This window comes from Cnephaeus nilssonii (assembly GCF_951640355.1).
Source record: "Cnephaeus nilssonii genome assembly, chromosome: 16".
NCBI lineage: Eukaryota > Metazoa > Chordata > Mammalia > Chiroptera > Vespertilionidae > Cnephaeus > Cnephaeus nilssonii.
The window spans coordinates 27617036-27631234 of NC_137087.1; the positions used below are offsets into that span (position 1 = coordinate 27617036).

A 14199-nucleotide genomic window follows, 5' to 3' on the forward strand; every position below is an offset into this window, starting at 1 on the left:
GGCCCCGGAGGGGCTTGGTTCCAAAATACTTTAGGTGTTTTCTGCACCCTATCTAACTGTCCAAAACATACATATTTATCCATATTCATCATATTCATTCTCTCTCTGTAACACACACACAGAGAGAGAGAGAGAGAGAGAGAGAGAGAGAGAGAGAGAGAGAGAGAGGGAGAGAGGAGGGGCCTGAGAGATAGAGTAGCTAGCTGTCCATCAGAAGAGATTAGAATCTGGGCAGAACACATCCAGGCTGGGATCTTGAGAAAGAGAAGCAGCATTTGTGGCTCCTCAGGTCCAGCCCTCAGGTGAGGTGTAATGAATTTTTCTTGGCTTGTTAGCTCTGAAAACCCCAGACTGTAGAAAGGTTTGGGTCAAGACTGAGACTTTGGTCCACACAGGCTTTCTTTGCCCTGCTCTCCAATACCTTCTGGTATCTGGAAGAGGGGTATATTGGAGGACTGTAAAAGCTGGAGGTGGGTGTTCAAGGAAGCTTAGTCTTTAAAACTTGTGAATTTTCAAATAAAGAGGGGGGGGGATACAAACTCTCTTAGTTTGCATTAGGTTTTCTTTTTTTAACTATACATGCATGCATTTTAGGAGAATAACCAGTGATGGTCTTTAGATATTTAATTCAGCAAGTGTGGCAGCATTAGACTTGAAAACTAAGTTTACTTTGTAGTTTTAGAAAAACTGACTGCTTCTTTCTGTGCTCCTTAGAGTCTATGTTCCTAGGATGTGTCTCTATTGGGAATCCCATCGCGAAACCTGGGTGTCGTGTGAGGTTTCCTCTGGTGTAGGCCACCTAACCTGGGGCAGAACCCACTATATTCCCTTTTATTATCAATGTTTCAGGTGGGTGTGACCCACTCCCCAGGCCTCACGCCTTGTTCTCCAGGGAGAGGAAAAAGATTTCAGAAATGTGCTTCTAGGCAAGTATAGGAGCAAGGAGGAATGCTACAGATTTTTTTCCCTACTCAAGTTTTCATGTACTGGCAATTTAAGACCCAAAGCATTGTTTAGACCCACCTGCCAGACTCACTCTGAAATGTAAGCATTAACTAATAAAAGATTTGTAAAATGTTTCCCAAATATAAAATTCCATAAATATGCTAATTAGTAATAATCCACCCATTGTTAAATTTATGTAGCTGTTTCTGCCATGCATACAAGATGATTTAGAATGCATGTTTCCTGTCAATTAAACAATGAGTTTGGAATAAAATAATGAGTTCAATTCGTATCCTATGAAACTTTGAAATAAAATTTCTCCCATAAGGCACCATCGGCAGAGAATCATAAAGTAAGCAGCATTTCAAAAAGCTATATATGGAATAGCATTTACCTTATGGTTGGGGGGAAAGGGATCCAGTGAACTTCTAAAACTAAGAAATATTCAGCCCTAGTTGTGTGTGCCTGAACCATAAGTATTCCATTATGTTTTGGGTTAGTCTACAGGGAGGGCAAACAGGTTTTGAGGAATAGCCTAGCCTTTTAGCTGTCTGCTTTATTCCATGAAATACACCTCTTGGTATTTTAAGGCTGGAGTTTAATCTGTGGTTTTGTTCATAGACAATGAAGAAAATCCTCATAGTTACTTGGATAAATTATTCAATCTTTCAATATCATGGGCTTGCTTTTTTAGCATCTTTAACACCAGCAATCATTTTAATAGCCTGCAGATAACTGAATTAGTTTGTTCCCATTGGACTGAGTGACATGTTAACAACACATTTTTTTCTTTGCATATATTTAATAATAAATTATGTCATTCTTTTGTTTATTGGTCTCCTAGAGTAAAACCTGTTTCTTATATGATAATGTAAGTGTGAACATTGGTATGGCTAATCTTTTCTGTTTTATGAAAGCAACCCTACATTCACCACTAGTAGATTAAGCTGTGGGCAAAATAATGAAGTTGGAACTCTTTCCCTCGACAGCTTCCCACTTTAGGTGGCCTTCTCATTTCCTCCAATCAGATGGGCAGCTGCTAAATAGGCCCCAGCCTTGTATTCCAGAACTTCTCCTCTGCCACCCCTCCCTTTACCCAAGTAACTTAACCTCTGCTCAACTCATGTTCCAGCAGCTTGGTTTGGGTGAAAGTGCACTAGGTGAAAAATCAAAGGAGCTTGCATTTATCTGGCAGCTCTAATATACCAGGCACTGTGCCACGTTATCTTATTTAATCCCCGTAACAGTCAAATGCAGTCGATGTCATCCATGTTTCACACAGAGGAAACAGACTCTTAAAGAAGATTTGCTGCCCAGGAACAAGCAGTTTATGAGTCAGAGTCAGGATTTGAACCAAGGCATTCTGGCACGTCCTGTTACACTGTGATCCCTAAAGATTCACATTCTGGACTGAAGTGTGGAAGAGTTCTATCATTAACTAACTGGCCGTTTGACCTTCGATAAGTCCCTTAAACCCTCTGGGCCTCTTATTTCCTTTCTCTAGCCTTGGTTTAAACTCCCAGAGATGGAAGGAACTCAGGATTTTGGTTTTCAAGCAGATGAACTGCTCCTCCCACAGGGTTTCAGAATATACTCTCTTCTGCCTTTTCCTCCAATGTCCTACCTAATTTATCTTTCATCTTCCTTTACATCTAAGTAAATATCACCTCCTCCAAGAGGCTTTTCCAAAACACTTTTCAGGTTTCTGTTATTCGCTACCCTAACCCTTAGTGATCCCTTAGAACACTGATTACAAGCTGCAGTTAATTTATTTATAAATCCCCCATTAGAGTGTAAGTAGAATGAGGCCAGAACTCTTTTTGTCTGACTTTTTTCATTATTGTATTCCCAGGGCCCACTACGGTGATAAATATCACATAGTAAGTGATCAATAAGTATATGTTGAATGAATAATTATCTCTTATAAGGGCATGTGGCAATATACTTCCCCTTTCTTGGGATAATCTAAATGAAGTATCACCAATCTTAAACTGTTGCAGGGGTAGGGAACCTTTATTCTGCCAAGGGCTATTTGGATATTTACACCAGCATTCGTGGGCCATACAAAATTATCAACTTAAAAATTAGCCTGCTATATTTGGTCAAACATTTAATTAACTCACCCCTAATGCCTTGGCAGGGCCAGACCAAGTGATTTCTGGATGTTCCCCACCCATGTTAGAGTGAGCCTGAACTATGAATGGGTTTCCAAGTATAGTAATAGAGACATGCCCTCGGACACACGGGACCAAAGGTACACTGCAAATTTTCCAACCCTCAGATTTTACAGCAGAGAAAACTGACTTCAACAATAACAGAAACTTAGGTTTGGAAGATAAGATTAAGAACAGTTAATAATCTACACCGCTGTTTTATTGACGAGAAGATTGAAGCTCAGAAAAACATAGAACCCTCAAGTATAGACCCTGTGCCTCCTGACTTCCAGACCAGCGCTCTTTTCACCTTCCTCAATAAAAAACTTGGGGACCAACTAAACTATAGGAGTGGGAAGCTTTGGACAATGATGCTTTCTTCCAGAAATTCCAAAGAGCCTTACATTTCCCAGACCAGTGGTCGGCAAACTGCGGCTCGCGAGCCACATGCAGCTCTTTGGCCCCTTGAGTGTGGCTCTTCCACAAAACACCACGTGCAGGTGCGCACGTACAGTGCGATTGAAACTTCGTGGCCCATGTGCATAAGTCAGTTTTCGGCCTGGGCGAGTCTATTTTGAAGAAGTGGCGCTAGAAGAAGTTTAAGTTTAAAAAATTTGGCTCTCAAAAGAAAGTTCCATCGTTGTCCTGTTGGTATTTGGCTCTGCTGACTAATGAGTGTGCCGACCACTGGCCCAGACCAATGCTGAGCAGCAGCACTGGCACAGAGCAGGACATCCTACATCAGATAATTTATTTTAAATTCCATATCGTCTCCATAAATTTCAGCGACTCATTTACTATTTTAATGATCCATCAGGCAAGCCTTTTCATACCTATCATTAGTTTACCAACTCTGTTTAAATGCTTGGAAGTTCCAAATGGAAAATCTACAGTGCAGATCATTTAATACCAGTATGATAGGTTTAAGATACATTTATAGGATAATTGATATTTTGAACTCCAAATGATGATGGCTTGTTTTTAAGGACGAAAATAACTTTTTTTTCTTAGATAGCAATCCTTGCTAGAGTGTTACGTCCCATAAAAAAGTTCTTAAACTTTAAAGGCCATAAAAGTCATCTGAAAGCTTTTATTTAAAAAAAACTAGATTGTTTGTAGCACAGTTCTCAATTAATAGGTCAGAGATTAGACCCAAACAACTAAATTTTAACAAACATCTTTAGTGATTTCTCAATCTAATGGTTTGGAGATATCACAATGAGGTCCAATGATAATTTTTGTGTTTTGAATTTTCCAAGGTTCCTTCTAAGAGGATTTTTTAAATTAAATGTATTGGAGTGACATTGGTTAATAACATTACGTAAGCTTCAGGTGTACACTTCTATAATACATCATTTGTATATTGCATTGTGTGCTAACCACCCAAAGTCTAGTCTCCATTCATCACCATATATTTGAACCCCTCTATCCTCTTATCTCCCTTTCCCCTCTGGTAACCACCATTTTGTTTGTGTCTATGAGTTTGTTTTGTTTGTTCATTTGTTGTTTTCTGCTTTATATCTCACATATAAGTGAAATAATATGCTTCTTGTCCTTTTCCTTCTGGCTTATTTTATTTAGCATGATATTCTCAAGATTCATTCAAGTTGTTGCAAATGGCAATATTTCATCCTTTTTATGTCTGAGTAATATTCCATAGTGTGTGTGTGTGTGTGTGTGTGTGTGTGTGTGTGTGTGTGTGTCACATCTTCTTTATCCAATTATCCACTGAAGGACACTTAGGTTGTTTCCATGTCTTGGCTACCATGAGTAATGCTGCAATGGATGCAGGGGTACATATATCTTTATGAATCAATGCTTTCAAATTTTTCAGGTAGATATCCAGAAGAGGACTTGCTGGGACATATGATAGCTCCATTCTTAATTTTCTGAGGATCTCCCATACTACTTTCCAAAGTGGCTGAACCAATTTACATTCCCACCAGCAGTGTATGAGGATTCCTTTTTCTTAAGAGAATTTTTTTTTAACAAAAGATATTTGGGGAGGAGTTCAATGTGTTTAAATCTAACAAGGAGCAGAAAGGATGAAAACTGGTTTTCTAGGTATGATGGGCATCTGTTACCTTGTAGCAAAGCCATATGTACAATCATGATAGAGAACTCTCATATTATTCCATGGATTCCAAACTGCCAGAACTCTTAGGGACACTATAGTCATTTGCAGTGGTAAACAGCAGAGGCTGGATCTTCAAGCTACTTACTCTGTCTGGGCTTACATATATGGTTACATATATGGCAGTTATATTTGGCAGTTATATTTATTTGTTCTGTGCTGAGCACCTTGAAGGCATCCCCCACAGTGTCTTAAAGATGATAGACTCACATATTTATTAATTTAATGGACAATAAAATACACCAGACTCTTTTTCTGAGGATACCTTTCCCTCACATTAGGAAATATAACTTTTAAAAAACAGAAAATGAAAACAAGAAAAAGATATCTAACCTTCATGCAAAATACCATTAGTCTGCTATATCTAGATTGAAATATTAAAAATGAATTTGAAAAGTAGATTTGGAGATCTACCATTCATATTTTCTAGAAGAGCTATAGATTATACCAAGCTTGGATCTCCATTAGAGTTTTTGCATTAGCTGATCCTTCTCTTTGGAATGCTCTTCCCTCCAAACCTGATTGGCCTAGATAAGATGACTCCTCAGAGAGGTCTTTCTGAACACCCAATCTCATTCAGTTTCTATTACATTACTCTGTTCTGTTACTGTACATAGCCATCCAGTTATTTTATCTTTATCTTCTATCTTCCCTCATCACCACTGGACTAGAAATGCCCTGAGGTCAGAGGTCAACTCTCTATGTTTACTGCTGTTTTCTGAGTATTTATATAGTGCCAGGAGCTTTGTAAGTACTTAATAAATATCTTGCTAATTATTTGTTGAATGTCAAAAAACCAAGACCTGGTCTTCTAGGATTATTCCACTATAACGAAGTAGTTTTTAATCTTTTAGGTCAAATTCACCTCTCAGAATTGGGTTAAAATCATAAAACCCCTCCTTAATATATATATTTACATGCAAAGAAATTGTCATCTAACTTGAGAGTCCATGGAACTCAGGCTAGAAAACTTAGCCCTAAACATGAATGTATCCTATGTAATAATCCTATGTAATAAAAGGCTAATATGCAAATTGACCAAACGGCAGAACAACCGGTTGCTATGACATGCACTGACCACTAGGGGGCAGATGTTCAACTCAGGAGCTGACCCCTGCTGGTCAGTGCGCTCCCACAGGGGGAGCACCGCTCAGCCAGAAGTCAGGCTCATGGCTGGCAAGCGCAGCGGCTGTGGCGGGAGCCTCTCCCGCCTCCACTGCAGCACTAAGGATGTCCAACTGCCAGCTTAGGCCCACTCCCCAACTGCTGGCTTAGGGGAGCAGGCCTAAGTCGGCAGTTGGACATCCCCCGAGGGCTCCCAGACTGTGAGAGGGTGCAGGCCGGGTTGAGGGACCCCCCCCCCCCCCGAGTGAATGAATTTCTTGCACTGGGCCTCTAGTAAGTAGCTAAATAGTAAACAACAACAACAGTGAAATACTGAGCTAAATTATATGTTACCTTGGGAAATTTTGCAACCCTCCAAAGGAAAAAAAGGCTACCTATAAATGCTGTATATTTTATTTACTAGTATATACTGGAAATGATTTAGGCTTATAGAGAAAGGGTACTAAAAATATATCATATAGCAATATAAAATATTTTTCAAAAAGGAAAAATGTGTCCAAAGTCAAAAATAAGGCTGAAAACGAAGTTGGGACCAGGAAAGAAATTCATACTCAAAATTCATGCCACAAAATTCAACACTATTGCTAAAAGATAGTAACAAATTTGTTCTCAGTTTATTAGCAGCCAGTGTGAAGGAGAAATAAAATAATTAGCTATACCTTACAAAGGGTGATATTTTATATAAACTTAATATGAATATATGTACATGTATTTAAAATAGCAAACTGCTCCTTAAAAGAAAGAAACCTGAGTATAGTGATAAGGAATAGAGATTATAGTTCCAATGTTTGTTTTTAGCAAGTGCCCTTGTACCCAAGCCTAAAATAACCCATAATAAAATGTTTAAAAATAAACAGCACTTTAGGTATTTATAATTGAGATTTTTATGACTCTAATTTTTTGTTAGCATTAGGCATGGCAAAAAGAAGCCTCATCAAGTCAGTAACAACCTCATAGATTTTAGGGGAGGGAAGAGGGGGAAAGACAAGGAAGACAAAGGTTTTTCTCCTTTTTTTTTTTTTTTCACCCCCACCAATCCCTGCAACATTCCAGTTTTTCTATTGTTATACACTATTTAAATGAAAGGCCTGAAACTTCCATTCTTCCCTTTAAGGGGTATGCACCTAGGACACTGACTAATGCAAGTTATTCTAGCTAACCTTAGTTTCCTTAGATAGAAGTCCATTGGGGACTTTTTTGCCTTCTCTCTTTTGAGAGAGCAAATATAATAACTAGCTTCTCAGAACATTATGTGGATTTGAGGCATTCTCTAAGGCGCTATAAATGGATCACAATGGCAGCTTTATTTGTCATTCTTAAATGAGATGTGTTTTCCCGCCTTTGTTAAATCAAAATCAGATGGCATTTCATATTTCCATGCAGAATGTTTTTAGTCTCATAATTGCAGGAGTACATTTATAACTGATACATTCTAATATACAAACTTTGTGTTTCATTATTGGGGGGTCTGTATTTGTAAGTTAACTGAGGGAAAACAACTTATGCAACATTTTCATTTTATCTATTTGTTGTGATCCTGATATAGTTGCTAGAATTCTGTCACCAGGTGAAAAAAGAGACAATTATATTTCATGTAATGGCATGGATTTTAGAATCAAGGATACAAAAAAAAAAAAAACACAACCAGCAGAATATCCACAATCAAGACACTTAAACATTTTTTAAATCTCTTCTCTCCGTTGCCTCCCCAGCATGTCTCTAGTCTTAATCTCTCTTCTTCTCCATGCAATGGCTCTTGTTCCATATATGCAGTGGCAAAAATTGGCAAGAATAGGATTGAAAAATACTATTTTCATATCTTAGCATATATCTTATATGCTAAAACCAGTTGCTTCAGCCTCCTATTTTAATTTCTTAAATCCATCAAAAACTTTTAGTGGTCTTGCACTGATCTCAATACTGTGCTTATCTTTAGAATTTTTAAACAGTAGGCTAAGTTTACATTTTTTCTCACTAAATTTATATCTGTTTATTTTCATGTTCATTTCATATAGTTATGCTTTCAGTAAAGTCATCTTTATGAGCATTCACTATGTGACAGACATTGCTAGGATGCAATGAATTGCATCAGGCATTCACTGCTCTCATTTAGCCTAAATGCTGATGGGGAAGACAGGCAGTAACAGAATGACACAAATAAGTATGAAACTGAAACTATTCTAAATTCTACAAAGGAGAAATACAAGGGTCTAGAAAATGAGATCTGAATAATGTACAGGAGCCACTAACTAGATAAGGAGTATAGGCAGAAGTCATGATGTATTGGAAAGCCACGATGTATAGAAAGCAGAAGAGTTCAGGGGTAATGTGAGAGACAAGGAACTCTCAAGTTAGATGCAGTACCGAGAGCAGGGGCAAACATCTCCAATCTAAAGATGTAATCAGGTGCCATCACAACAAAAGGCTTTTTAGCCATATCAAAGAATATGCCTTGATCCTAGCATAGGGTATGTTGTTGTTTTTTGTCAATTTTATATTTCCAAAAGAAAAAATTTTCAGGCTATAATGCAGAGTATTGGTTGGCAAGGGGTAAAAGTTATGTAGACCAACTGAACTGTTTCAGCTGAGATACACTGGTAGCTTTTCCTAGGGGAAGAAGGTTGGGATATTGGTGACTTTCAAAAAGTCAATAGATTCAAGAGATATATAGGAGATAAAACTAATGAGCCATCTTCTGAGAAAGTGTCAGGGAACAAGTTTGCAAAGATAAATGCTAAATTCAGTGTCAGACATGTTGAGTTTAAGTCTTGACTACATCACAGGTCAGAGCAAGCAGTCATTTGATTATGGGTGTGGAGCTTGTCAGAGAACTCTGGGGTTTGGATAGAAACTTATGACTCATCTTCACATTCATAGGTCTGTCTATGATCGATATGATCCATAGATGGATAAGACTGTCTAAAGAAAGGTTATAAAGTGAGTCCACCCAGACATAGCAGAGTGGAAGTCAACATCTCAGCACCGTGAGCAATGTGGTAAGGCAGAGGTCGGATTGATGTAGTATGAACTGCAAACAAGAGGTAAGAAAATGTAGACAAGCCTCAGTAATTATTTGCCTTAGTTAGGCTATAAAGAGGGAGAGATTGGGAAGAGGGGGGCGCACAGCTGGGAGAGAGATGAGGAAATGAGTAAGTACTTATTCATTCAACAAATATTGAACTATCTTACATGTGCCAGCCACTAGGATAGGCACCAGGAAGTCATTTTCCATCCCTAATCTCTCCTTTCATTTCTTTTGTGTTTCAAATGTGAACAGTATTGCTATTTCACTTATTTAGAAAAAAATTTCTAGAATGGTGTCCTTAAAAATCACCTAATCCTCTGTTATTTATAGAGCACGCACAATATTCAATCATTAAATATTACCCTATGAAAGTCAGAAATTTAAATAAAACAGGGTTTCCCTACTAGATTATAAACTTTTGAGAGCTCTTAGCACTACTGTATATAACTATACAAAATAAAGCCAGAGTTCTAGAAATGAGATTTTTGTAGTAAGGGTACAACTAAGCATCCTTGGGTATATAGAGGAGGGTACAATGAATTCTTACTCAGGAATTCCAAACGAGCCCTGAAAGAGGTGGTATTTGAACTGGGTGTTAAAAGATGAACATTTCAGACAGCAGAAAGCTACTAACCAAAGTCATGGAGGCAGGAAACAGCTTTTGGAAAGAGTAGGAACAATGAGGCAAAATGGTTTCATAGTTCTAGAAAGGTCGGTATATGGTGGATGGTGAATTTCTGCTATGACAATGATAAATATGCTGATCTCAGGTCTTAGAAAGTTCTGCTAAAAAGTTTTAGACTTGATCCTACAATGATTGGAGAGTTGTTAGAATTTTTAATTTAAGTGAAAAAGCATGAAGTTTAGGAAGAAAACAAATAATCAGGAAATCTGGGAAATGATGAAAATTGGAAGCAGGGAGTACATGAGATGGGAAGCCATTGCCTTGATGGTAGATGGTGGACAGTGGCCATTGTCATATCAAAAATAGAGCTTTGTGTGGGCATAGTAGCCATAATCAGTTGGATGTGTGTTGTGTGTTGTGGGGAGCTGCAGTGATGGAGAGAAGAGGTGGGAGGTACAGTTCTAGCCCCTATTTATTAGTGAGCAGCAATCAGTGGCTTCATTCAGAAACTCCTCCTCTACTGAGAACATGACTTAAGAAACCCCTCATGTGTTGGTTAGGAAGGCACAACAAGGAAAGAGAGTTGGATGATTTGCTAATTGAGAGTTAGTGGGTTTATATCTAGGATTCCCCTAATTCAAGCTTCAGGTTTGTCTCTAGGAGAAATACAAGTTGTATAGCAATAATAACTACCTCCAAGCAAAAGTACTGTTTTGGCCTTTAGTTTTCATAGTAGGTAGTCAGTCCTGCTCTTGTTAAGTAGAACAGTCCATTTTATCTCAATTTCTCTGTATAATGTTTGACATGAAAATTTCTTTTCTATGAATTTCATGTCAGAAAGATAAAATACTTGGTTTCTTTAGGGTGAGTGATATATTTTCTCCTTTCTAATAACATGAGTTATAGAACAAATCGTTTCCCTCTTACCAAAATTACCAAGATATTCAAATCCAAATTATAACTTCAATCGGCTCAATTACTGACCAACATATGTCGCATATATACTTCCTCCTTTTTTACTCTCAACCCTATTTGCTTATTTTTATTCACATGTCATTATTTTTCTTTTTGGAAGCCACCTCAAATTCTCAAGCTAAAGAGTCATGGCATATATAAATACTTTTACTGCAAAGTAAATGTCTTTCCACACATCTTATCTCATCATCAGGAGAGTCCCTTGAATAGCTGATAATATTACTCCCGCCTGATGAGGAAACTGACCCTCAGTGACGTTAAAGGCTTAAGGTTCACTAAGACAAAGACTGAGTGGGACTGGACCCCAAGACTTTCTCTCTAATGGCAGTAGTTGCTCTTCTTGGTCAAACACTTGTGGGCAGCTGATTGATTTGTAAATAGCATATAGCTCTCATTCAGAAAATAATCACTGACATAAGAAATTAGTACTGTTTGAGCAGTTTTCTTCTTGATAATGAAACATTCCACACTTGTATCCCCTTCCCAGGTTTTGTAACAATCAAAAAGCCGTGGAAAAGGCCTCTTTCAGCAAGTATTCTTGATTAAGTTATGAAAATGGAATTGATGTTTCTTTTCCCTCTTTCTATGGTAAGTACTGATTTTGGTAACAGAATTTACTTTCCTCTTCGTCTAATTTTCTCACAATATTTACTAAAGAAATGGAAATGCTACTTGTGTGAAGATGACTTATGAATAATATCCAAATTTGTCTTTAAAATACTTCATTTAAAAAAGGGAATATTTCATTTTCCAGTTCAATTATGTGTTTTATAAATTATAGTTTAATGTTTTACCTGGTTTAGAATTTGAGTCATTTTGACCTACATATCTGTTTTAATCATTAAAATAACATAATTTACCTACCCACTTTATACACATTCTAAAATTATTTAGTGAATAATGTCCTAAAAAATAAAACAACCAGGTATTTTACCAGCAAAATGAATTTATTTGAGAATAGCAGAGAATTGCAATTGGGGACAAGCACGCTACAGCAAAAACTAGGCAAGTCCAACTAGCAAAAGAGAGGAACATTACTTTTTAGAAAAAAAAAAAGGAGGAATTTGGAAGGGGCTGTTTTGAAAGACCATTCAAGGTAAGTGTGAGTTCAGGGTGTTGACAGTTTCTCATTGGCTGAATTGTGGATAAGGAAGGAAACCTTCCTTCCTCCCGCTGGAATTGTAAAGTAGTATGGATTTTCAGGCGTCTCTTCCTACTGAGGTATCATGACAGTGCTTCCTGTTGGGATCTGGGCATGGAATGGTAGTAAGTGACAGCTCCCTCTTCTTGCCTCCTGACTCCATTTTAAATGAGGATTCCCTTCATTAATTTTCACAGTAGCATCTTGTGCAGAAAATGGACATGTGGACTCTTAAAAGTCATGGCCATATACAAGGATAATTTAGAAATGCCAGATGGCTATGTGGTGGCTCTTCCCTTCTCCCAGATGCCCTAGTTTGGAGCATCTACCCCTTTTAGCCTAGGGACTGACTGCCTTTAATAGGAAATCTTATCATCATTTTGCAAGTGATTAAAACTGAGACATTCCAAGTAAACAAAATCAACTTTTGAAGAAAGGGCCCTATATTGACTTCATTTACCAGAGTATTGTACTAAAGGACTTACAATGGTTTGAGATAGTTCATCTCCTTTGTCTACCCACAAAACATTTATTTTCACTCTTCATTATTTTTCTTTGTATGTTCTAATGCAAATTTAAGAGAAAACTTCTCTATATATGTATAACTGTGAATACTGTAAAATTTCATTTATTCTAACGAATTAGGAAGGTGGGCATATCTGAATTTGTGAAAAGGCTGAATTATAGATAACTTTTAAACAAATGTGGCTTTTATTACTTTAAACTACACACAGTAACTTCAACAAAACATTACAAAGTAGAAAATCCTTAAGGAGACCTGTTATAATAAATCATATGAATATTTTGTTATTAGCATATAGATTAGATGTATGTAGGAGCTTGTAAAGTGCCTGAGGTTCATTGAAAATAGTTTATTCTGCATCTAAAAAGTGTACATGAGATTGAAAATAAATGTTTAAAACACCATATATTATCTACCTATAAATAAATGTGTTTGCAAAGGTAAACGTCAGCCAAGCTCATGAACAAACTATCGAAAGATTTTTAAATTAACTGAAGCCCTTAATTAAGAGATATTACCATGTGTGCATAAATAACTTAAAAGATAAAATTTGCTGATCCTTCTCTCAGATGGGTATTTGTGCTAATGAATCACGATCCTATTTACACTATTAGTCCCTAAAGTAATTGCTTATTTGAAGAAGTTCTGTCTTATGGGTATTCAGTTAATTAAATCCATTTGCATTTTATGCACACATGTTAAATTCTCAAGTCCTAATTTTCATAATCCAGATTCAAATATTTTCATGTAATAATACTTCTCATAAAGGCACTGGTCTTTCATTTTTAAAAGAACTTTCAGAATAGCCATATGCATAAAATGCTTATTAAATCCAATCAATATTTTAGAAGAGTCAACCCATTAAATGTATTTTTTTGTTTAAATTTTTTTATTTGTAATGGGGATTACTATGCTGAACATACCACCAATTTCTAATTTTTCAGTTAGCTTAATTTATTCAACAGTTATTTTTGCTTTGATTTTGCATAGTAGTTTTTTATTTCTAATAGTGCCTTTAGAATTTCAAGCAACCTTTTCCTAAAGAGTACCTTTTTCAAGGTATGTGCATATTAACTGATTGATCTGACCAACCAAATTGGAGATCTCTAAAATAAGGAGCAAAACATGTCTAACACTGAGGAACAGAGTATAATATTTAACAAAGTTAGGGATGTTATAAAAGGTATCTTTTTCATAGCTTTCAAATATTTGAGAAGTTGGGAATTAAAGTACATGAGTAATTAAAAAAAAAACACCTATATACGCCTTTATTAGATCGAAGCTATGGAAATCTCTCAGTGCTACCCCAGCTTGGAAACCTGAAAAAGCTACTGAAGCTAGGAGAGTAGAAACAGGACAGAATAAATGGAGGCATGTGGGGGGTGAGGGGGGGAGTGGCAGGTAGAAAAGAGCCATAGGATCCATGTAGTGGGACCAGAGTCTAAAATCAGAGAGCACAGCAAGGCCAGATGCTGGGAAAGGCACACAGGAACACAATTTGGAAAGTAGATTTGAAATTCAGTTTTGAAATCACGCCTAACTGAACTATTTCT

At 37.0% G+C, this 14199-nt stretch overlaps 1 protein-coding gene across 1 annotated transcript in view; it reads left to right on the plus strand.

The window, feature by feature from the left end:
• The first annotated feature begins 258 nt into the window (after nt 1-258).
• RHOBTB1 (Rho related BTB domain containing 1) overlaps nt 259-14199 on the plus strand; it is a 114463-nt gene continuing 100522 nt past the window's right edge. Inside the window, exons 1-2 of the mRNA XM_079793637.1 lie at nt 259-302; nt 11470-11570. The gene's annotated coding sequence lies outside the window, so the exon portion shown is untranslated. The remainder of the gene's footprint in view (nt 303-11469; nt 11571-14199) is intronic.